Source organism: Cinclus cinclus, chromosome Z (assembly GCF_963662255.1).
Source record: "Cinclus cinclus chromosome Z, bCinCin1.1, whole genome shotgun sequence".
In the NCBI taxonomy this organism is placed as follows: domain Eukaryota; kingdom Metazoa; phylum Chordata; class Aves; order Passeriformes; family Cinclidae; genus Cinclus; species Cinclus cinclus.
Genome location: NC_085084.1, coordinates 16,879,583 through 16,905,901, shown reverse-complemented (window position 1 = coordinate 16,905,901; position 26,319 = coordinate 16,879,583).

The window sequence follows — 26,319 nt, the reverse complement described above, 5'->3', positions numbered from 1 at the left end:
CTAAACAGACAAGGTGTCTTCAAATGAGATAAAATGCCGATGTCATCAAGACCTTTCCCTGTAAAGCTGTGTTAGTTTTTCAAAGACAAGGGTGTCAATATGGCCATGTCTCTTTGGAACAGACCTTTCAGTGCAAAAGGCCTTCATATGGCTTTTAAAACACATTCACTGTGCTATAGCTAAGAAAAGTGCTCCTCATTGTGGAGGACAGCTCCTTCAGAAAAGAAAGCTTCTATTCCTCATAACTATTTGTCTAACTCAGATCTCTCAAGTGATTTGAGAATATCACTTGTGGGCTAGTGAAAACCAATTTTAAGCAGAAAAGATAAATAAATGGCTGGAGAACCCTCAGGCAGCATAAATGCCAGAGCTTCATTGACTTTTATCCTGCCTGTTAGAAGCAGTCTTTTTGTTCATGCTGTCCAATTCTAATTAAAAGGAAAAACTGACATTTTCAGGAGTAAACACATATACTTAATAAGCCCTGATTATTGTTCCAGGAATAACAGTAGAAAAATAAAATCCTTACTTGTATGCTAAACTTTATTTTCAAAGAAAGAATGGTCCATTTCACTTTAGCAATTGCCAAATTTGCATGTGTCTTTGTTTTGTATCCATTTTTCCTTCTCTCCTTCCATAGGGTGACTTTGCTAGCACACATATCACATCATAAAGAGCTTTGTTTATGTTATCTAATTGCAAGTTTAAACACTGATATGACTTTTGTTCTGCTTCTGTGAAGAATGAATTCTATTATACATTCAGCTTATTTTAATTCATTTGTTGCCTTCCTATGGAAATTTTCCTCCTCATCTTCTCCAACATTAATGCACCAGAAATAGCAGTAATCTTACTGAGAAATGCAAGCATCCTGAAGTGCATCTGTCTCATTTCTACATTCCTTTGGCTTCATCTTTGGTGCTGAACTCACCTCCTGCTTATACAGCCCTTATAATTTCAATTTCTTCTTTAACTGTGACATTATCTTTGCATAATTGTCCTCCTAAAATATGAAAAACTCCTAAAACAATGAAACCCAGTCTCATCTTCTAATGTTTAATTATTACTTAGTTTTCCTTACAATATTCAACCATATTCAGGAGGTCAAGCCTCAATATCTATAATAGATGAAGGCCTTATCCAGTGTCAAGCAAATCTGACAAACCTTCATAAGTATCCACACACTATATGCCTTATTTCCCTCTCTGATTTTTTATTCTCATCCTCTAATTATTGCAGTGTCTGTTAATTTAAAAAAACCCACACAAATGAACAAACAAATTGATTACTGTTAGACCTTCAGTCCAATTGCTTTTGCTCTTTGAAGCAATATTTTTATCAGACATGTTTCAGCCTAAAATGCCATAAAGTAATTATAGTTGAAAAATTATGAAAACAGTTTATCCAGTCAGAAGGTCTTGGAAATCTGCAGGTACTTTGATATTTGTGGTCTGAGATAATTTTGTGTCAGCCAGTGAAGCAGGGACTTAGCTGTTCATCCCCACTCAATCTTTTAATCAGAAAATAATAGGCAAGTAGAAAGAAGATAATTAAACAGAAATATCAAGATAATCCAGAGTACAGTGAAAGTGGTTAAAGTGAATAAAGACAAAGTTAAAATAATAACACTGGCATGCAGTCGTAGTAGCTGGCATGCAGATGTAGATTTGTTGAACATTTACATAGATCCCGCTATTGTGTTACAGAAAAATTATACAAAATCTCTTTGTATTAAAGATTTGTAGATGCAAAACAGAAGAAGAAACTTGAAAAGTAAAAATTTTTCATTCAGCATAAGATGTGCTGGAACATGTGATATGGGATCAAGGCAGGGAGAGGGAGAGAGATGTTTCAAACAAAGCCTGACTCTTGACAAGGAGCAGAAAAAATACATGTGACAGGCAAGGGCAGAATGGAGAGATCAAGACTAAGCATAATTAGGTTGCTGCAGATTCAACAAAAGAATTGTGATGTATGTGATCAGGAAAGCTTGTAACAAATAATAGAAAGCATGGATCCAAATAAATGGATTTGTTAATTCTCATTCCAACTTTCCAGTGTAGACTTGAATAAGGAGTTGAGGGACTGATTAGTCCGTTTTCTAAATTGCAAAATTCTCCTTTATCTAGTAGAAGTAATAGATAACTTTAAACTGCTGCAAAGGCGGAAATACGTTTGACTTTTCAGTTCTGTTAAATATAATAAAAACATTTCCTGAAGTATTTACTAATCTTGTCATCTCCAAAACATATTTCTTCCATTACTTTATGTTACTGTGTACATTTTCAGCCTTTATTTCATTTAATACTTTGTGAAGGAATAAACTACTTGTTCAGAAAAAAAAAATCTATTTAAAATACAGTAATATAACTTCCATAGTCTTCCAGAAAGATTTTAAATAGGATTTGCAGGAATAGCTACTTTTTAATAGTATAAAATGGGAATAGAATAATAGGAATAGGAACTTGGAACTAATTTACTTAACATAGGTTTGTAATACATATATTTATACATATTTTAGTTTAGCTGTTGCCCAAAGTAATTGAGTAATTCTAAAGTGCTATTTTTCAGTAGCACATAATTCAGCCTAGGTATGTGCTTAGCCAGGTGAAATCTGTTGCCAGTAAAACTCTCCCAGCAAACCAAACAACCTGAAACAGAACAACTCAATTTAAGCATGGGAAAAAAAGGGACTGTCTTTATGCATACAAGAATTCTTGTGCAAGTAAAGATACACATTTACCATTACAGAATAGATGTTTTTTCATCTGTAATTGTGTAAACATTCTAAATGTTTTATGTTTACAAAAACATACACAAAGACCAGTACTTTGGGAGACCACAGGAAACCTGAAACCAATTATTTTTAGAGAAAGAGTATAGCATGCCATATCTCAGTTTTGTAATCAACAATGAAGTGGTAGAGCAATTGTTTTTAAATGTCTGTATCTGACCAGAGAAATATTATGCCTGTACCTTCAGCATCACTTGTCTTCACTTTGTAAACATCAACTGGACCAGAAAACTGTCCAAAGTCAAACGCTATTTATTCACAAAATCAGAGGATAATACAGAACTAACAGACAAAAAAAAATTACTATAATTTCTCATTTTACAAAGACAAAAAGCTGTCTTCAGATCAAATAGTGAGCAACAAAGTGTTCTTGAGCAAAGAAAACCTAAAATAAATTCAGATGTCAAGTAAGTAGCGACCTCTTGCTTCTCCCTAGGTAAGACATCCAAGGAAAGACTGCTTGACATTTTTGGAAAGTTACATAAAAGTGAAAGACAAGTCTTGTTTTGTCTCTACTTGTCTATCTTTTGTATGAAAACAGAATGATAGCCCTATTTATCCAACAAATCCCTCTCTACATCTCTATATTTTTTTCTTAAGTCACATTGGTGTAATGTAGAAGGATTCTTGTAATGAAAATAGAATTCCCATGAGAATAAAATTAGCACAAGTAACTAGAAATGAGACATATGACTGAAAACATTAAGCCTTTAAGATCAAGAAATAATTTGCCCTAATTAACCAGCTCACCTACATTACTGTCTTAGGCATATATGGAAAAAAACACAAGTATTTTCATACTGGAAGCACATACTTGCATATCTTAGATGACTTCTTATTCCAGACTGTCCATAACATTTTTTATCCCCATTCAAATTTGTAGTACCATTATAATCTCCATTTTTGAAGTGGTATGTGCAAAAATAGCATATGACTGGATGCTTGAGCTGTGAATAGACAAGGATTGTCCGCACAAAATGTGCAAAAGCCCAGATGTTAATCTAGTAGAAAACTAGGAATGTAACAGAAATGTTTGATTCCTGATTCAAACTGGAAGAGGTTGACTTCAGAAAGAAGAAAATCTGTAGGCCCCTTAAATCCCACTCAAATTCCATGGAGAATTTAATGCATTAATTATTGCTTTTACACTAATGTACTAAAAGCATAACTTGGCAAATTTTTAACACATTATTCACAATAACAAAAAATTATCATGGTTCATCCTTTAAGCAGTTCAGGAGCAGCATTAACTTCTTTGCAGAGGTATCTATCAATTTCTAAACTAAACTACCCTAGCCCTTTAAATGTGCGTACAAAATATTTATACTTGAGAAGATATTAGACTAAACAGACGTGTTCAGCAGGAATGCCTGGAGATAATAAAAACAAACTTGAATTCGTTGTTATACAATAACGTTGTTTGCATGGTGAACATGATTTCAGGAGGCTCTGAAATCCACACATCTCTTGAAGGTGAAACCATCTTTTTCTCTTAGGTTTATTTGAAAGAAGTACAATTTCTTTTTGAATTACAAGAAAAACCATGTTTCTTTATCTTCAATTTTATTTTCTTTTTACTGATATCAATTTCTTGAGCTCTTTCAATCTCCTGGGCTTACAGGTTTTATCAGCATTTTCAATGAATAGTAAACTAGAATAAACTAGAATTCACCCCTTTGGCATGGAATAATTTTTATTCTATATCAAGTAAGCATGATTTCTATTCATTTCTGAATGTTAAAATATCCAGCATAAAAGAGTTACAATCTTCACATGCATGCACTATTCTTGCAAGGTAATTCCTGTGCCCTAAAGATATTTGATTCTGTAAATCAGTATTTCTTTTTTCTTAAATATTTGCACAAAACCAATTTCAAATCCTGTTTTCAGTTTATTTTCCTGTGTTGTTATTGTTAAGTTAGCATAAACATGGGCTGCATAAGTTACTTCTCATAGTCATAGTGACATAATGAATATGCAAGTATCAATTACTGCAATAATTATATATCCAGGGTCAAAAAAGAGGCTTTTCCCCCCCTCAGGACTGGGATAAAAAATCAGCAAGGATTATATCTGACATACCTATTTTTTTTGTTATTTAAATGGCATTTAAATGTAATGGACTTGCTGAAGCCTCATTTTAGTGCATTAGGTGCTCTCTTACAAAATTCTAGTCCAGTTCTTGGTTTTGATTCACTTTGTAACTGCATTTATGTCAGTCTCTGAAAGGTAGAAAAGTATTTTCTCTGTTGCCAGCTACTACAAAGATTTGTGACCATTTAAAGTATTCTAGCTTGTATTAGGAAAGCTATAAAAAGTCTAATAGGAAAGCAATAGAGTAAATATATAATGAAAAAGACATATTGCTTATAAAATATAATTTACATTATAAAAGAGCATTGAAGAGAAGAGACAACACTGTGAAACTATTAGAATGAGTAACACAGCTTGAAATCTAAAGCTACTGCTAATGAGACATGTAAATAGAATTTGACCAAAGGAATCCTGGGATATTGCAGGGCCTCTGGAAATAGAAGGATTTTTCTCACTCACTGCAGCTCTTTAATATTATGTCTACCAGAGATTTTTTAGATTGTATTTCTTGAAATATTATATGCAAAGGCATACCGAATGAGGATATATGTAGGTAATGTTGCTGTGGTCTCTATGTTGTTCAGTTTGGTTTTAGAGAACAGCAATAAAAATAGTAGAAAAATGGAATTATTACTTACTTATACCTAAGAACTATAATCAGGACAAATAAGGGACCTATCTTCTTCCAACACTCTCATTTTCCAAAATATAATTAAGACATGCTAAATACTGCATTTCAAATTAATATAGTGTATATTTTTAAATTATGTTGAGTGAAACACTAGCTCTGCCTAAGTCAGTTGTAGATTGCAGCAAAATTCTACTTCTTAGATATTTCTGGGACATTTTTGTCTCTGTGTACACAATCACTGAGATGTAGAGAACTATGTTTTTTTATGCTGTGATATGTTGCTGAGGAAGATGTGATCTTAGTGTTGAAAGCAATCAGGTTAGTCAGAGGCAAACAAAAAAAATAGGTGACATCAAAATAACTTAAGTGCAGTGAGCTTAATGGAATGTAATTCCATCAAAATGGTTTGGACATAAGATTACAAAAACCTTGGACTAAACATGTAATTAACTGAAGTCAGTAAACAGATTTGAATTAGAGTTCAGCTTTGTTGAATGATAAAATTTCTTTAGTTGTAAATATAGGGAAATGGTAAATCTGACAGAGTAAAAATTTTGGTAGACAAAAAAAAAAGGAAGCTCAAGAAACATTACAGAAGTCTTGGAAAATATGAAGCTGAGGAAACAGTAGAAAAGAGGAAATACATATTACATGTTCAGAAGGAAAAATAACATATATAATAACAGCTTCAAATTTTTCTGTGATCTTTTCTACGAAGCAGTCGTTACAAAAAGCCCAAACCACAAAAAAAGTGATGTGTCTAATATTTGATTTTGCTTTCTGTAGCCAACATTTCAACTGCTTTGTTTGGAAAGAAATATGAAGACTAACAGTATGTTATTACATTGACCATACAAATACCTAGGACTGTAACTGCTTTCTTGCTTGAACATGCTTGACTGCTAACATAAAGAACTTCAGGATAGCTCTTTAGGAGAGAAATAAAGCTAAATATTTTCAACTCATTTAACTTTGTCAAGCTTCTTTAACGCAAAGTTCGATCAACTTCGAGCATTTATGACCCATTGCATTTCTTTTGTTCAGCTTGATATGTCCTCTCTATTATTTGCTAATTCTCTCCAAGGTGTCTCATCCTCATAAATATTTTTGCATATCTATTAGGCAAAATACAATCTTGATAATGTAGATTAGCTGTCAAAAAAAAAAATCCAAATATGTTTCTTCAATGGCTGAATTTAGCCATGACAAGAAAGAGAGGAAGATTTAAAAAAAATTACTGTTCCACTTAAAGACCTCTAACTATTATTGTTTCGAATAGAAATTCAGAAAGAATGTTATGGTGTAAATTGAAGCTTAACTTAAAACAACCAGTGTAAATATTTTTATTAGTTAAATTTTGGCAACCAGTAAAATGCACGTTTTTCAGATTTGTATACTAAGTCTCCTGTGAAGTTAAGGTGCCAGATTAGTCTACTTTCTGCTTTTTATTTAGGTCAAATTAAGTTTCTTCAACGTGTCACCTCTCTTTATCATTTTTTATTGCTGTCTTCCTCTGTCCTCCAGTTTCGTTTTGTTGGGGTTTTTTCTGAGATTTCTGTTCTCAGAAAATTGGGGAAAAAAATTCAAGAGTTTTCTCATCAATTATTACTATTACAGAACAATCTGTAACCTGTATTGTATGTATTACCTGTATTGTATGTATTATTCATTCATAAGTACACATATATATGGAGAAATGTGTGTGTGTGTGTAAATATATTATTTAATTAAAATCAGTTAAAATAAGTCAAATAAACATCACGTAAACATCCAGGAGTTCCTTCTATTATTGTAAGCGCAGCATCATATACTACTAACACCCAAATCCATCTTACTTTAAACTTTAAAAATAATGTGATATTAAAAGGTGAACTGTTATTATATTTTATCTATTTCCTTTGTTCGCTTATATTCTTCCTAAAGAATTCTCCAAAATTCACTGACCCCATCCCTCTAGATAGATTTGATTTCTTCTGTTCTATATTAGGCAAATTTATCTTTCCTATCACTCTCAAAGCTGTCTTTAAATAGGAAATGCTTTAATTCACAAGTACTCGGTATGGTGGAATCCTCCTTTATGAAGTGTTTCTCTGACAATGTTAGTACATATAAGACCATTATGTGCTTAATTCTTGGATCACTATATCCCAAGAACTCATTGGAACATTTTCAGCCCTTTCAGACAAGGTTTAGACAAAAAATGAGAATATAATTTTTTTTAAGTTAAAAACCAAAAATAACTTTAAACAAGACCCACAACATTATTGTTGGGATAAGTCTACATTTCTCATACGAATACTGGCAATTCCACCTGGATCACTCTGAAAGTCCACTTTAATATTAAAGCTATTTACCTTTTCTGTTACTGATATCAATTTTTTGCTGGCATTTCTTTTATGCCACATTCTGTTCCTGTGTGATAAAATTATGCTGGAGAATCTATGAATAGAACAATCAGGGAATTTTCTGCAGTCAGACTCTAGTAATTTCATTTGTCAAGTTCCTGAAAAACTCTGTGCTCTGACATCGAGGTCTGACATCAGGGGGAAAATTAACTATTTTATGTATCTCAGGCAATGATGAGATAATGCTGTCTTCTCATATAAAAAATGTTAAATGGTATTAAGACTCCAAATTTTCAACCAGGAATCCAGACTCCCTGTGGAAAATATTAATTTTAGTAAACTGACATATTTCCATACCACTGTAAGAGAGTATAAGATCCTCAAAGGAAAAAGGTTTGGTGGAATTGCAATATCAATGAAATTGGATTTTTTTAAAATTATATAATTAGATAATATCAGTTTTTCTGAAAGCTCAGAAGCACAGAAAAATAAATAGAGAGGAAAATATTTTGGAAGGAAATTTAATGTTCAGATACTTCATTTTCTGGAGCTATTCTGCTGTCTTTGGGAAATTGGTACTCACTGTATTAAATTTTAGGAAATATGCACACCAAAACAGTCATCAAATTTTAGCCAATATTAGTCTGTGATTAAAATATGGCCAAATTAATGATGTAAAACTGGGGAGAAAATAAGGAAAGTATAGATTGTTTTGCCTTTTTTTCTGAGTGTTCAATATCATTAAACGCAACATGTTTTTGATTTTCTTTATTCCCATTCCTATTAGTTTGAGAATAACATCAAGAGGTTGAATTGTGAAAAAAAATTAAGATTTATTTTATAGTAGATCTCTTATTTCACTTTTTCAATATGGTTCCTAAGAAGCACCCTAGAGAAAATGTTTACACAGGTATTTTCTAACAGCAAAGTTCTTCCTATATCTCATTAAGCAATGAGGACTGATGGCTGAAATATTTTTTTAATAGAATCTTAGGGTTTTGTTTCTAGTGTTTTCCCCATTATATAGAGAATAATATTTCTTCCCATTCATCAAGAACAAATCCCAAAATATTAAGGTTTTCTTTCTGGGACTGCTGAATCCTGGGGATTTGTGTTTCGGGTTTGGTTGGGGATTTTTTGAGGGGGGGGGCTGGTTTTTTTGTCTGGATTTTTTTTGTGTGTGTGTATTTTCTTCAGGATATTTTATTCCATGACTATACCTGCTAGTACTGAAATACTTAAGGCTAATGTCACCAATTCCATTATAAAACTCTTATTTTCATAACTTTTTGATTTGGATGTAAAATTTTAGTTTGTGTCTGAAGTTGGAACAGGAGGTTTCATCCTTAAAGGCCATTTGTTTTGTTTTGGTTTTGCTTTTATAATTACAATTAAAATCAGATAATTTGATTATTCTAGAAGTGGAATAGTATGTCAATATGCAAAAGAAGTCAGGTATTGTGTGTCCATGTATTATGGTCTTACATAGTTGTGGAGAACATAGCTTACTCATCTATCATGTGGCAAAAGCCACATGCTGGTATTTCTACTAAGTACAGATAAATGCTGAAACACTCTCTTCTGCTGAAGCATTGTTTATTTAATTACTATTACAAATTGGATTTTTATTTGTTTCAGACCACTTAAAATGTCCTTCCCTTATTACTTTAAACTTATTTAAAATCTGGATTGCCACTGCTTTATGCTGTTGATCTGCTTTTAAACCCCTGCTATAAAAAGAACATTTTAATTAGCCTCTGCAGAAGTAAAGTTTGCATGCACATTTACTCTTATGTCCTTGGATAAATAGTTTTTGCAATTCACCTCATTGAGAGATTGTAAAAGATTGTAAAGATCTCTATCTTCACAAAGAAATAGGTTAAAAAATATCTAAAAAAAGTGACAAGGAGCCATGTCTCAGAGCATGGTGCTAATAGCACCAAGGTTTTGAGTTCAATCCTTGCATGGGCCATGTACTTAACAGCTGGACTTGATGATCCTTGTGAATTGCTTCCAACTCAGAATAGTCAGTAAATCTGTGACATTTTCAGCAAAATATCCAAGGGTAGTTTCCATCTTAATCATTTATATTAGTGAAGTTCAGTAGCAGAAGCTATTCCTATAATTAGAACAAAGAAAATCTCAACAACAGAGTAAATGTTATTTACTATAAAACCAAGCATATTGCACTGAAGTAAATGATATCTTGTTACAAAAAGCCCTCAAATAGAGTGATGCAATGGCTTTGCTTTGACTTTTGGCTGCTTTTCGCTTTCAGGGCTTTAAAACCCCTGTCAATGGAACAGTTTACATTTGGTATAAAGGATAAACTTAATACAAAATGATTTTTTTTTCTACTCAAGTTATTATGCGTGCATGTTTATGCCTGTCTTGAAATTCTCCTGCCCTACAAGTGAAAGGATTTTAGAAAGTTATTAAATTCCCAGGAACAGAAAAGGATACAATTTCATTAATTTGAATTGAATCCTTCCATTCTCAAAATCCACAGGAAATATGCTATCACAGGTATGTGTCTTATCATATTGTTAACCGATAGAGAAGACAGAAGTTTCTGACTGTGACAGAGGCTGCTGCTAGCAAGTGCCACACATGTAAAACCAAATGCCCAGAAGATCCTTTTGCTTAACCATGTGCAGCATGTGCTGAGAATCCACCTCATTTCGTTCCCAAGCTTGAGAAACTTGCTTTCTGGGAAGGTGCAGCATAGCACAAGTGGAAGAAAGATAGTTTCTGTCTCTTGTGCAAGCTTAGTCACAGTCATTGCCTCCCAAGATAAAACTGGGGAAGTGACAAGCCATGATCTCCCACATCTCCGAGAGCGGAAGGAGTTATGAGTGTAGGCACAGATGTGTTCCTACAACTCAGTCTGCATTGCACAGTTCTGTGCTGTAGCAGAGAATTAAGAAGCTCTTGCAGGGTGGTTATTTGAAGGAAATATATAGAAACATTAAACCTCTCACAGATGCTGATCACTTTGTGGCATTAGATCTGTGGGCCAAAGAGCAAAGGAAGTTAAAGTATCCAAATTTCTCTCAAAACATACAAGTTTTAATTGTATTCTTTATTTTTTATTTATTTATTTATCTTTTCAGATCTTCAGTTTTCCTTAGCATTGAAATAATATTATGTATTATGAAGAAGAAAGTAGTGCACTCACCTTCAAAAGCACTGATGTACCATGATTTGCCATAATATTTATGCAGATAATATTTAAACTAGTATGAAAAAATTATTTGACTTCATAACCTGATTTTGAGAGGTTAGACAATATTTTTTTATTAGAAAGTTGTATGTTTCTGTGCATTGACTTCATCATCCCTATTACACCTTACAGTGAGTTTTATAAACACATAATTCATCATGTTCATGCAGCTATAAAGACAATGTTTAACTCCTGAAATTGGCTGAACTACCTTTTTCTGAAATGTTAAACAGGGGAAGGGGAGTTGTTTGTTTCTTGGAATCATGTGATGCAACTGCTCTGTTTTCTACAAACTGTATTCTCTTAATCATCTAGTAACTAATTTTCAGACCACAGAGTATACAAAATTTGCAGTCATATTTCAGATTCCATGAATGCATTAAAACTGAATCCTGACAGTGTCAACAATTGTTCTCTACCATGCAATTAGTGTATTATAAAAACTTAAAATCTACAGATTGAACTCAGAGCTACTCTTCAGTACATTCTGTCTTTTGTAACTTTTACTTCTGAGCTGACCTGTGGGATTCTGGAGCTAAAAATGTCTTGTGTCACATTGGGAGAACTTTCTCAAAACCCTAAAAGGTAATCACCTTAGTGATTATTATGTCTCTTCTAAGTAACTGATAAGACCAACTACATGTGCTTTCAATTTCTACCCTTGGCAGCAGAGATCCTAGAGACAGATTTTCACTCCAGTGATATTTTTTTGGAGTAATGCCTCAATGGTTCTTTTTCATGTGCTCCTCCCTTTTTGCCCCATTTGGTATGGGGAAGTAAAGTAGTGGTAAAGATTCTTCTCTTGTAATAATTCAACCACCATAGTTGTCTACTATTTGTACAGATTTATACTGTCAAATATCTTGTGTGATTTTTATTATTGGTAAACAAGAAAACAAATAATTCCTTTGGTGCTTAACTGTATTCCAAGATCTTGTCCTTTGAATTTATCTGTTATTCTTAAAGACCACAAGAATAATGTCAATTATTTTTATCAAGAAGTGGCATTAATTCTAAATTATAGAGACTAAATACACATGTGGCCATAAAATCATTGCTAAGCAGAGAGATGGAGAAGAAATGGAGAGAGGGAAGCAATTTTTTGAAACTTCAAGTGGATTGCAGAAAAACACAAACTGATCTCGGGGGTGCATCTTTCCAGTTCTCTGAGTTGATGTGTACAAAACACACATCATAAGTCTGCCAGGATTTTTACTAGCCCCTGTGGGAGACACTGCCTTCAGCTCTGCATGGAAAGAGAATGAGCAATCTGAGCAGAGGAAATGTGACTTGTTAGATGGCACTGTTAACACAGAGAAAACCCCCTCTGTGTGTGTTGAAGTGTTCTGTACATGCATAAAGCCTGAGGAAAGAAAAAGAAAAAAAAAAAAGATTGTGTATCATCTATTTGTAATGGATTAGATATTGTTTGTTCAGAGATATTTCTCCTTTTTTATATTTCTTCTTGCTGTAACCAAGCAAATTTTTAGCTATCCTAGTTAGCAGGAAGCTAAAATATCACAGTTATATATTAGTGTAATACCATATCATTGGCTAACAAAAAAGTGTGCCTGAAGGGACATTTGTGTTTTTGGAAACAGGCTGGGAGAAGTGTGACAAGGCATAAGGATATGTGTATTCCATTAATTTCATCCACAAAAAAAGAAACCATGTCCAATTACAACCACTTTATTGAGACTGTAGTGCTACTTTTCAACTGGATGATATTTGTGACCTGAATTCACTCAGTTCTTTTGATTTTGAAGTTTGTATGCTTTTTGCTAGTTAGTTTGACTGCATTTCTAAGAAATGTTCCAGCTTTCAGTACTGTCATTCTCTTACCTGAATCAGTTCAATGGCTGTCTCGAATAGCTTCAGAAACTCTTTCTGTTCTGGAAAAATGTGCAAAACACATGCTATCTGGTAAGATGTATTTCATTCTAAAAAGCAGAGCAAATTTGAAAGATTTGTAAAATGTGAGAGACAAATTTTAGACGTGGTGATATCAATCAGGAAGATCTGTACTGCTTAAATATAAAAAAGCATTGGAATTTGACACATTGAAACTTCTAAAAATACTTTTTTTCAATGTTAATTAGGACAACTTATTAATCAGATGCCATAAAGAAAGTGGCAAACAAGATTTTTGTAAATGGAGAAAAGAACTTTTCAAGAAATGTGATTTTTTTCTAATGCATGTTTCCCTGTACACATGGGCTTTGCCACTGACATACAATGTCAGAACTTTAACAAAGTTGAAGGATGAACAAACTGTGTGCAGAGAGTGAGTGGTAGTGCTCAGGTAGTTCCTTCTGTTTATGAAACTAGTTTTCACTTATTCTGTATCAGAAATCCCTTTTAAGCAAGAACTTGCAAGGAATTACATTTAAGGAGATCCCCTTTTTCTGTTGAAGTGCAATTAAAAGTTGTGACTGAGTATGCTTTTTTCAAAGGATTTGTCAATTGTATTGTGTGCTCCTGAATACTATTACTACTACTATGACTACTACTACTACTACTACTACTACTACTACTACTACTACTACTACTACTACTATTACTACGATAATGAAAAATATTGGATATAGGAAAATGTCTTCACCAAAACAGTGAAGTAGGCTGTCCAGGGAAATAGTTGAGCCATCATTCCTGGAGATATTTAATAGATGTTTGCTTTTGTAGTCATAAAAGACTTTGAAAATTTGTCTTCCAACCCACTTCACAAAGAACATAATAGTACACAGGATAATTAAAACTGAGGCATTTTAAAGACAGAAAAAGAGAACATAAAAATATATACTTCTGAGTTTTCACCTTTTTATGTTTATCACAATGTCAATTTTTACAAGCAAATATTCTAAAACTGGGTTATTTGTGATTACTGCTGGCTCTTTGTGGTGTAAGCCTATCGCTCATGTAGTTTCTGTGTGGAAGGGGGATATCTTAGGCTGATTTTGAAATCTTTCTGGAAAAAGTTAAAAAACATAGCTCATAATACAGACGTATCAGTTTGTTTGGCCAGGAGACAAGCTCTCAATGTAATGAAATTAAATAAAGATATTAAGAACATTTTGATCAGGTAAATTAGGTGGTAGATTTGTAATAAACTTTGTCAAGAATGCTTGCCTAATTAGCTATAATAGCTATATAGAAGAATTTATGCCCATACAGAGATACTGGAAGAAATATTCAGCTCTTGGATGTAGCTTCTTTATCAGTACTTTTATGTTTTTGTGCTTTTTCACTCACCTCTTGAGTAAAGCATCTGGGACTTCAGAATTTGAAAAGTATCTTGTCTGTGGTTTCAGACAATAGGAGTGGACCACCAGACCACCAGAAGTATGCCTTTAGCTTTGAAGATTGGTACAATAAAAAAGCCTGATAAGTGAAGGGAAAAAATATTTCTCCTTTTTTGAACAGTAACTAGAGTATGTCAAGAAAAGAATATCCTCTTTCCACACTGCAACATGATATAAATATGCTTACATATTTAGAAGATGTTCTCTCATGACATCTCTGCTTCTATCGCAGTTAAAGCAAAAAGTTAAAGTAAAACTAATATCAAGCACAGATTAACAGCAGAATTCTTTTCAGCTTTGGTGGTGAATTAGGCAAAGAGATGCTTGTCAAGACTGAAAAGGAAGTCCTTTTGGAAAAATATCTTTTTCAGTTTGCACAGTGAAGAATGCTTCCCAAATTCTGGTAGACTACTAGTCTGTGCTGGTATGTTCTACATATATATTAGACTCTACAGTGCTGTTGAAAAACAGTCATATTATTACAATGAATCACATGTGATGAAAGCCAGATTTGTAAAACTATATATGAAGATTTAATGTAAAAACAACAAATGTCCCTATATCCAACCTGTTTAAAGGTGATTTATTATCTCAGATTTAAATAAAATATTATTTTAAATAAACACAAAAAAGAAGCAAATCTTCACTTCTTGAAAGGAAGCTACACTTACAAATAGATATAATCTTTAGTAAAAATCTAATCTTAAATAAAATAAAATATTATCTGCTGTTTTTTTCAGCTGTCTGGTTTTAGTCTGTTAACTCCCAAAGAGCTCAGAACTACAATAGATTATGTTTTTTATATGCAATGGAAGTTACCTACAAACATAACCACTGAAGAAGTAAAACAGTGGCAAGAAAACCTTAAATAAATGTGTCAAATTCTGTGGGTGTTATAGTGATACAATTTACAGGAATATCCATAAATATAAAATTATGCTTTGTCCTACTTCACTTTCAAGCAGAGGGAATCATAAACTGGTACAGCAATTTTCTTTAAGAGTACAAAAATATAAGAACCCATTTTTGAAGAAAATAATGCTGGTTTTCTCTTTCTAGAGTAAGAATTTTACAAGCTCAGCTGGATAGGCAATATTGCATATATTATTTTTCATCTTCTGGAATGGTTATTGGGAAAGTATTGTTTGCAGTAGTGATTTTTACTGCAACCACAGGAAAAAACCAAAACAACAAAACAAAAAAAACAAAAAAAACCCCAAACTATTTATTTTAAATGAAGCTCAATAAAAGTTCAGCGGAAGAGAAGAAGCAAGAGAGAGAAATATTTACATTGGAAGTTTGGTAATTAGGAGCTTTTCAATGGGACAGGTTTCCCTAAGCATATGTATCCTTAAATGCCTTAATACCTCACAAATACAACCTCAATAGTAAGTCTCTCTCAGTGCAAGAAGTAATTAAGATTTATAGGAGAAGATTTATTTGGAAACAGGTAACTTTTCTTTATTCAAATTAGTTACATATGTAGGTATCAACAACCAAAATTTAGATCCAAACTATGAAGGTGATTCCTTAGGATTTTAGCTTTTATATTTTTCATATATTTGTAATCCTGCAATTCTTTAGTGTATGACTCAAAAGTCCATATAGAGTGTTGGATACTGCTTTCTCATTTTGGTCAGACAACACAATTCCTCTCTAGGTGTGACAATCAAGGACTCCTCACTGTCTCAGGCCCTGAGAAATGTAAACAAAAGTGAGGTGGGGAGGAGCAGACTTGGGGTAATTTACTTGGTTATCTGAAGCTGTAATCAGAAGATTAACTTCCAATATGCAAATGGACCGAATTTATAAAAATGTGAAAAAACCTGTGATGCTTTGTCCATTTTTGGTGTAGTGCCTGAGTGGGTTTTCTCTCCCAAAATGTACCTGAAGGCCCTTCAATAAATATAGCTGCTTTTTATTTCCTTAGTTTTTGTCTGGCCTCTGTTTTCAGGTAGTCCAGAAAAGGCATCACCAGACCTCATATGGTGAATGGATATCGTCATGACATAAAGGACTGTTTCTGGGCTGCCCAAAATTACTCAACCTTTGAGAAGTGTTCCCTGTTTTGACAGAGTACTTGGAACTTGTCCATCCTTTTGGTGCATAGCAGTGCAGGTGAAGCTCACTGCCTCTTTAGAATAAATACTGGGCTACAGAACTGGTGAAAAGTAAAAGGTTTTGAATAACTGTAATGACCTGAAGTATGCTGGCTTTTTATGTTATTTCAATTTGTGTAAGGGATTTACTTGAGCAAAGAGTGGATTAAGAGTGCTATTCCTCTGGAACTGTGGTCATTGCTGAAGTTACATTCTCCCTCTCCTTCTTTCTTTCCAGGTTTTTGGTACAGAGCATTCCCTGAAACACACAGATCAATAGTAGAGTCCTTTATTAAGCAGATATTAAAAACCGAAAAAAGTCAATATACTGACCTTTGTGTCACCCTGTGAGATGTCAAACCTCTTCAGTCTCTCCTACAAGATATTTTAAGACTTTGTCCCTAACTCCTATAACTCTGCGCATTGTGACTCACTATAAACTTCATTTACAGTGCTGGGATAAAACAACCATGGCATATGATAATTTCAGAAACAAGAGACAAAGACTTCTATTGCATGTCCCTCAGCATCTGCCTAGTGCCAAAAGCCTTTATGCCCTCCAACTGTTATCTTAGGAAGCCTAACTCAGAGCCAGAGCTTTGAAAAGGTAGAGGACTGATTTCTGCCTTGCTCCTTTTTATCTCCTCCTCACTCCTTAGTCTGAGTTTGGCACACATATCGGTGAGTTGCAAGCAAGTCAAAAGCATTATTGATTCTGGAATGTATGTGCTGGGTTGGGTGCCTGTAATCAAGATAAATTGTTAACCTTTTTCAGCAAGGTACTCTAATCCAAAAAGCCACCAGAGTTTGCAGCAGCCTGCTCCAAGGCATGGCCACTGAAATAAAGAAGTATTATTGAGAGTAATCATGCAGCAGGAATTGGACACAGGTGCTACATATATGTGGTTCTTGAGAGGTGACAAGTGGAACCTTTAAATTACAGCTGGGCCTAAAACCAGAAGCAGTTATTGGAAGAAGGAAAGGGAAGGGTCTTAGGGTTAATGATTAATTTCAAGAACAAAATCTGTCAGTAATTGACACAACAATTCTTGCCCTAGAGGAAAAAATTTATTTTACTTTCTCCACACTACTTTAAGAGTAGAAAAAATATTCTTAAAAATAAATGAAAATATAAGAGAGATTAATCTTTTAAATAGTTTGCAAAAGACAAGCTTGATCTGGACTAGTGATCAGCATTTAAAAGATGGTAGGGTACAGATATGAAAGTTATGGAATTGGGACAGAGCACTTAAGAGACTTTTATAGTGTAACAGAAGATATTGGAATGACGCTCTACTTTTTTTCAGGCCTAATAGCAGTGAGGAGATGTTGCATTACTCTACCTACTGAAATAGAAGGGAGTACTCTGAATAGCCTGAATATAGCCAGACACTTAGGAGAAGAAGTAATTGGATAACCATAGGACTGTAAACTTACAAAAGTTTATTTTATATCAACCTGCATGAGCTCCACTGAATCGGATTAGTAGGACTCCATCAACAGTTATTACAGAAGGCACAAATACCTGTCCCTCATCACCAGTAAAATCAATACAGGCAAACTATGAAATACTTAGATCCTATCTCTATTTTTCTCCTAAATTGGCTTTTGACTCCTATTATTCAGGGAATTATTTTCTCTAAGCATTTTCTTCTGAAGATACCTTATCCCTTCAGATACTTGCTCTTTATATATTTGTCACATTTTGGTAGCTATAGCAGGAAGAATTCCTGTCCTGTTGTAGAATTGGTTCTTTCTACTGATGTTACCTCTAATTTGACTCCAAAAAGAACAAAATCTAGATCTACTTCTTGTTTATGGGAGCAGAGAAAATTCAGTATCCTGGTAACACCTATATTATTTTGTCTCTTCCTACTGAAACATCTGAAATCTTTTTCAGAAGCCCTGTTTTGGGAGTTGGTGTTCATCCCCATTGACATGCTAAGATGTTTAGTGACAGGAGGAGGGGAGGACTCCCTGTCCCTTTCTTGGAGTTTCTCTCACAGGGTGGGAGGCGGGGGCAGGTGAAAGAGAACCTTTGGGTAGTCGCTCTCTCTCTCTCACACTCGTTTGGCTCGGAGAAGGACGAAGGGCGGTCACTGGAAAAACTTCGCCCTGCCACACTGACACCGGGAGCCGCTCTTCCTCGGCTGCGGGAACCCAAACCCCCCGGTCGGACACTTCTGCTTCAGCCTGCCACCTCCAAGCATCCTGCTGGAACAGCGGGACCGACAGTGCCCCAAGGATCCGTGAGCAGAGCCTCTCCTCCACCCTTCCCATGCGGACACAGCCTCCATCACCCCCAGCGCCCCTGCAGCCACGAGGGATCACCGCATCTGTCCCTGCTCCCCGGGAGCTGCTGGCACTGCCTGCCAGCTGTGACGGGAACTGCACCGCAGGGGAAAGGTGTCCACGGCCGAAAGAACTGTCTGTCACTGGGGTCCTGGAATGGTTGGGGTTAATTTCGCAGTTACTGTTATTTCACTTTGTTTGCCTTGTTTATCTGTCTATCTATCTATCTATCTATCTATCTATCTATCTATCTATCTATCTATCTATCTATCTATCTATCTATCTATCTCAGTAAAAAACTGTTATTCCTATTCCCTTATCTTTGCCTGAGAGCCTCTTAATCCTAAATTTGTAATAATTTGGAAGGAGGGGTGTTTACACCCTCCGTTTCAAAGAGAGGCTCCTGCTTTCTTAGCAGATACCTGTCTTTCAAACCAGGACACCCTTCCAGGCTGCTGAAATGTCATCAAAATGTATGACAGATGGTCATACTCTCAAGAGGATTTCCCCTAACATGCCTGCCTCAGGGAGCCAGGACCCTTATGTCCTGCACTTCACAGTCAATAAGGATTTGGTTATGGGTTTAAAATACCAACATCTGTCCCTAACATGAGTTCTATCCTTGAAAGTACTAAATAAGTGCTGAAGACTAATTGCCTTATCCAGGCTCTGTAAAGATGAATGAAAAAAACAAATAAATAAATAATACAGAAATAACTGAAGAAGATAGAGGTTAAGTAATAATGCTTCTGGATAGAAAACATTAAAACCCAAATGTAGACACAACTGAAAGTTGACAAAAAGAGTAGATTTATGTTTCTGGACTATAAATTTGTTGGGGATTTTCTACTATTTCATTAATTTAATACAGAATTATGGTGTTTGAAGAGTGTGAATGCTGTAATTTGGGAGTTAGAGAAAATGCTTATACTGAATTAGTGTAATATAAAATTCTAAATTAATAGAATTATTCAATGACTAGCTGAGGCACCTATGTGAACAAAATGTCCAGATTATGAATTGCAATCTTCCCACAGAGTTATGTCATTTCCCATGTCCCAGTGTGTAATGCATTATTCAGACTTCTGTTTCAAGATTATATTTCATAGTATCAGTGGCTATGTGAGATCAGTATATCTGAAACTCTGTGGCAAAAAAGCAGCAGACTATTTAGTTAGCATAATCTCATGCATGCTGGTTAAGAATGCCACATATTAAGTATCAAATCTTCAGTGAGAAGGAAACCACAATTTTTAATAATCTCTTGCTCCTGAGGTAAATTTTGAATTATAATGTGTTTCTTCTCTGAGAAGTTTCTCTATTGGCAGTCATTTTGGTTTGGAGACAAGTTTATGAGAAAATGCTCTGGAATGAGTGTTTCCTCTAAAAAAGGGTCCCTACAATCTCTTTCTGCCAATGAGAGGTTAACGCTAGTGGATGAAAGTGAAAAAATCCAACCATTTATTGATAAACAGAGTGCCAACATGGCACAGGAGAACATGGTGGCTAAATGCTAGATATTTAACTGTCAGACCTTGTTCCCCTCCTCAAACCAAATGCCAGACAAAATGCCTCAAACCCAAAATGCCAGACAAAGAAAAAAGGGAAAAAACAAACAATAATTAAAAAACTGAAAACAACACAATGGCTGCAAGGTGGTGGAGAGGAGAAAAAAAATGGTGCAAACCTTTGCCTCAGGGAAGGAAAAAACAAAGGGTTCAAGCAGCAGCTCTGGCAAAACCAGTAGGGAACCTCATGAATTTCTGATGCTGGTCTCCACAGCAGATGAAGCTGCTGGATTTGGTTTCCTTTCTGTCGTGCATTGAGAGTTTCCAAGGGCTGGGGCTGGGACAGAGCAGCCCCTCGGCTCCCGGCCATTCCCCAGCTGAACCTTCTCCCATTGATTTTCCTCTCTGACCGTGGACCAAACCAAACTGAACAGTTCAAGAAAGAACAAAGGCCTCTGAAACAGAGGCTGCTGCAGTCTCCAAAGCCAGGGAAAGGAAGAAAGGACTTTTTGCTTAAGCTAACAAAAACTAAGCTCTCCAACAAAATGAAGAGAGCCCAGTTCTCCTGGCAGCATGGACATCTGGGGAGTGAGGCTTTGAAAAAGCTCATGCAAGAGTGCCAAGGCTGCCCCTGCCCTGGTCCCAGCTTAAAGCTACAGCAACCATTTCTGGGCACAGAGCACACGATCAGGGAATAGAAGATCATCATAGCATCACCCCAAGACAGCAGTTTTAGTCTTGATCTGGCCGTTATGCTCCTTACCAAAGGCAAAGCACTGCCAGCTATTTTCCTATTGATGCACTATGGAATAATATAATGGCAGAGATTTAATCTCCCTAGTCTCTGTGGAAATAAGAGGGAGGAGGGAGCACTTAAACCAACATATTTTGAAAGCTTTCTTTTCTTTATCACTATTTTTTTCATCTTAAGAAGTGGGTAGGTAACATCTTTCCTTGCTCTACTCTGGCCAGGGAATCTCAGGGTACATTTTAAGCACACACCACTGTTTTTAGGTACTCCTAGAAGGTGAAATAATGCTCGGAGAGGATTATCAGTTCAAAAGAAAATTTATTATAGACAAGTGGATGTTATTCTGTTGGATATGAATCACAATTCCATTTTAAAAAGACCAGAAAAGTTCAGAGGATATAATTACATAGTTAATTCTTGTCTGTTCTCTGAAGACAGATAAGTAGTAGAAATGTCTCAAGCTATTTTATGAGAAGAAGCTCTGTATTAATTTTACTAGTGATTTGTACATGATCTCAGCTAATTTATCATTCAACTGCTCATCCTTGAGTCACTAAAAATGATTGTGAACAAGTGAAAGAGCACTAGGACTGTAGTTTTCATTTGTGCTGCTTTGTTCACCCTTCAATTCTAGTTTAAGTCTAAGCATTGTAGGGAAAAAAACCCATGCAGACACTAGAAATGATACTAGAACTGGTGTATTTGCAAGGACCAGGAAAACCAGTAACTTCTTAAATCAGGTTACCAGGACTCAAATATCTTTTACATATATATATTCAAATACAATGTATTCAACCAAGAGCAGTAAGCAAGTCAGGCTTAGAAAGAACTAATTAAATTCCTTTCCCCAAATATTTGTGTAACAAAAAGAAAAATAAAGAGCACACAGATGTCAACTACATAGACTTGAGTGAAATTTTGCAACACTTTTCCTATTTATCTTATTGATAAATATATTGAAAAGGATTACTAGAGCTGCCTTATATTTGTTTTATAATCAGCTGTGTGGTCATAAAGAGAATATCAAGGTCATTGGAAAGGGTCATGAATAATAGTTAAAAAAATTGAACAAATTTTGCCTAGAAAAATACACTGACATCTAATTAATTGATTGAAAATAATTCTATTACAGAAAGTGCTATTTGAATATCTCCTCTTGCTGTTATTTCTATGTTGGGGGTTGGTTATTTTTACCCTTTTCCCTCTGTGGAATTTTCCCCATTGTCATGCTAAGATACCTGTTGACTGGGCCCTGGTGGCAAGGGGGAGGGGAGAGCGGAGGGAATCCCCAGAGAGATTCAAACATCCAGAAGAGCAGACAGAAGGCTCTGGCTCTCCCCATTTCCCCCACGGAGTTCAGACGAGAAGGACAATCGCCACCTGTGTCTCTTCCCTGCCATTCCATCGCCAGGATCCATCCTCACTGCTGTCAGACTCTGCACTGCTGCCTTCTCGCTGTAACCTGCCACCATCCAGCACTCTGCTGAGCACTGGGACCCACACCGTGAGTGGAGAGCTCTCTCTCCATCTCTCTCTCCCCCTGGGACAGCTCTGCCATCACCCCCAGCCCTCCTGCAGCTCTGTGGGACCTGCCCGTCCCCAGCACCGGGAACTGCAGCTCAGGGAAAAGGTGCCTGCAGCCAAAAAGGACTGGGACTGAGTTACTGTTCTGTTTGTGGGTAATTTCATAGCTGTTGTTGTTCTTGTTTGTCCTGTTAGATATACTAGTAAAGAACTGTTATTCCTATCCCCATATCTTTGCCTGAGAGTTCCCTTAATTTCAAAATCATAATAATCTGTAGGAAGGAAGGATCACATTTTTCAGTCCAAAGGGAGGCTTCTGCTTTCCTCAGCAAACACCTGTCTTTCAAACCAGGACATTCCACTGAAGACCTGAGAAAGGGATTAAAGTGCAAGGTCTGGAAGTTAAAATCCCACAATTAAACCAAAACTATGGAAAATGAATTTATGTTTGTTATACCAAAGCAGTTTTATATATAATTGAACACAAAGTTCCTAAGTTGGAGAGTGAGGGAAAGCAAACACAAAGGGCAGTTTAGCAGTGAAAAACAGTAATATAGTTTAATTAAAACTCATATAAAAACAGTGTAGTTAGGTAGTCTATGTGGGACAATTTTTTATTTAACAAAGGCATATGACAGAAGTTCTGATGGAATAGCGACACTTAGTAGTTAATATTTATTAGTTTTAGTATGCAATCTTCACTATCCACATAGTAAGATAATGCAGCCCAAGTGAAAAAGTGGTCCCCCCTTTTCTTTCAGTTAAGAAAGAAAGGTCCCCCCTTTTCTTTGACTTTCTTAAAATACTGTCATGAAAAATAGCCAAACCTAAACAACATTATAAAAGCAAGAAATACATAAACTATAGTTTATATGTAGCTACATCAAATTAACTTTGTTCTGGAGTTGTTAGAATCATGGAATCATAGACAAACCTGAGTTGGAAGGGATGCACAGTGATCATCAAAGCTCCTTGTCCTACACAGAACATCCTAAGAATCACACCATGTGTCTGAGTACATTGCACAAACACTTCTTGAACTCTGTCAAGCCTGGTGCTGTGACCACTTCCCAGAGGAACCTCTTCCAGTGCCCAAACACCCTAGGGGTGAAGAACTTATTCTAATATCCAGCCGAAAAACAACTTCACTCCCTCAGGTCCTGTCACTGGTCACTGCAGAGCAGAGATCCGTGTCTGTCCCTTCTCTTCCCCTCACAAGGAAGTTGCAGGTTGCAATGAGTCAGTCCCCTGTCAGTCTCCTCTTCTCCAGGCTGAACAAATCAAATGTTCTCAAGCTGACCTTGTATGGCTTCCCCTCCAGACCCTTCACAGTCTTCACTGCCCACCTCTGAACACTTTAGTAGCTTTACATTCTTGTCTTGTGTCATCCCAAACTGCCTCCAACACTCAAGGTGAGGCTGCCCCAGTCCAGAGCAGAGCAGGACAATCCCCTCCCTTGCCTGGCTGATGATGCTGTGCCTGATGTCCACCAGGACACGGTTGACCCTCCTGACTGCCAGGACACAGCTGTTCAAATTGCCATTGACCAGGACCTTCAGGTCCCTTTCCACAGCACTGCTCTCCATGCTCTCATTCCCCACTCTATGCACACACTCAGGGCTGCCCTGCCCCAGGTGCAGAATCCAGCAGTCATCTTTAAACTTGTTAAACTCTGTACTGTTGGTGATTGCCCAGACCTCTGAATTTCTGAGATCTCCCTGCAGCCCCCCTTTGCCTGCAATGGTGTCAACAGCTCCTCCCAATTTAGTGTTATATACCTGCTATCTATCCACTATATTACTAATATTAGTGAGTCCTGCATCCAGGTTGTTTTTAAAGATGTTGAAAAGCACAGGGCTGAGGATGGTGCCCTGTGAAATCCCACTGATGTCCAGCCACCAACATGATATCACTCCATTTGCTATAAACCTATTGTTCTCAAACTGTTATGTTGTTCACTCATGACACTATGGATTATTCTAGCTGTGTACTGGACAATTATTCCAGAGCCACAATATGCTTTGTCTGATTATTTATTTATTTTTTTCATACTGGGTAAATATAATTTATCCTTTTTCTTCTTGAAGCTTGGATGCAAAATACTATGGAAAATCTCTTACTGAAAGTCACTGTCATTCAGAATTTTTTTCTCCATAGATATGTCAGTCTCCTTCCTAAAAAAAAGCACTTTAGAACAGGTGGCTTCCAGACACAGCAATTTTTTTATTCATATGTGGACTTAACAGATAGACTAACAAAAAAACCCCAAGAAAACAAACAGATTTGCTGAGAATGGGTCAATACCTATTAATATTTAAAGCTAGTGTAAGAAGCACAGTAGTGTTTCAACACTGCACTGAGCTGTGATATAGAATTCAGCACAAACTCCACAGGGACACTGAAATCCAGTGACAGGTTTCTTACTTTTATTTCTAATTCTTGGCTTTAAGCATACCTTTAGGAAACCCTCTATATATGAGTATTATTACACTTATCCTTTTCTTTCCCCTGAGATTTACAATCTACACCTACAAAGTTATTATAAATAGATATGTATATATAGTCCTGGGTTTGTTTATTTTTTTAACAGAAAAACACATGGAAGAAATTACCTAGAATCCTATTATTTTATACACAAACCCAAAAACTAGCCCTGTCCTTACTACTAAAAAGTGTTCAAATAAAATTTTCTCTCCATTCAGTTTAATAGACTTAGTTGTGTGCCTCATATTCACTTATTGATAAGTACTCAGATTACCTATGTACAAATGAAAGAAATAATTAATGAATTATTGAGTACATTTTCAAGAAAGACTGCTTTCTGTAGGCTGTATTGCCCACTTGACTTTTTTTTTTGTTTTTTGCTTGCTTTGCTATTTTTGCTTTTATTTTTAATACATGGGAAAATGACAGAATATTCTGCCACCTTTGGATTTCTTATTTGAATGTTCCTATTGAAACCATTGTTTCTCTCTCTTTTTTTAATTTAAATAATTAGATAAATTAATTCAATTAGTGGATAATAGTTAATCTTACGTTACCTTTTTTTACTGGAATACTTCTCTTTGTCTCAGTATAGACTGGAAATGAAGTGGTTGGTTTTGAAGTGTGGGATATTTTTGTGATAGTATAAGGAGATATTGGCATCTGTCATGAAAGCATGTTAAAATACAAAGGACGCAGCACTAATAAAGATCATTTTCTTCAAACTTATTTTAACTTTAGTCATAAACACTTTTTCTAAGGTGCATTGTGACTGCCTGGTTTTACATCTATCTTGCCCATTTTTAAATTGCACTCATTAGGTACTTACTATCTAAATAAATATTATCTAAATATAAATTTATATTGAAGAATGAAAATTAAACTTTCAGTTATAGGGAAAGATTAAAGTAATTGTATACCTTATAAAGTTTCCACTAACTTACAGAACTTATTTTAAGAGGTGCTTTCTTTCTCTTTTTCTTTCTTTCTTTCTTTTCTTTCTTTTCTTTCTTTTTCTTTCTTTCTTTCTTTCTTTCTTTCTTTCTTTCTTTCTTTCTTTCTTTCTTTCTTTCTTTCTTTCTTTCTTTCTTTCTTTCTTTCTTTCTTTCTTTCTTTCTTTCTTTCTTTCTTTCTTTCTTTCTTTCTTTCTTTCTTTCTTTCTTTCTCTATTTCCTCTATCTCTCTTTCTCTCTTTCTCCAGAGCTGTAATTCCTCAATTAAAAATTCTAAATCAAGGTAAATACCTTAAGTTGCTTCGTCTCAAAAATTCCGCTC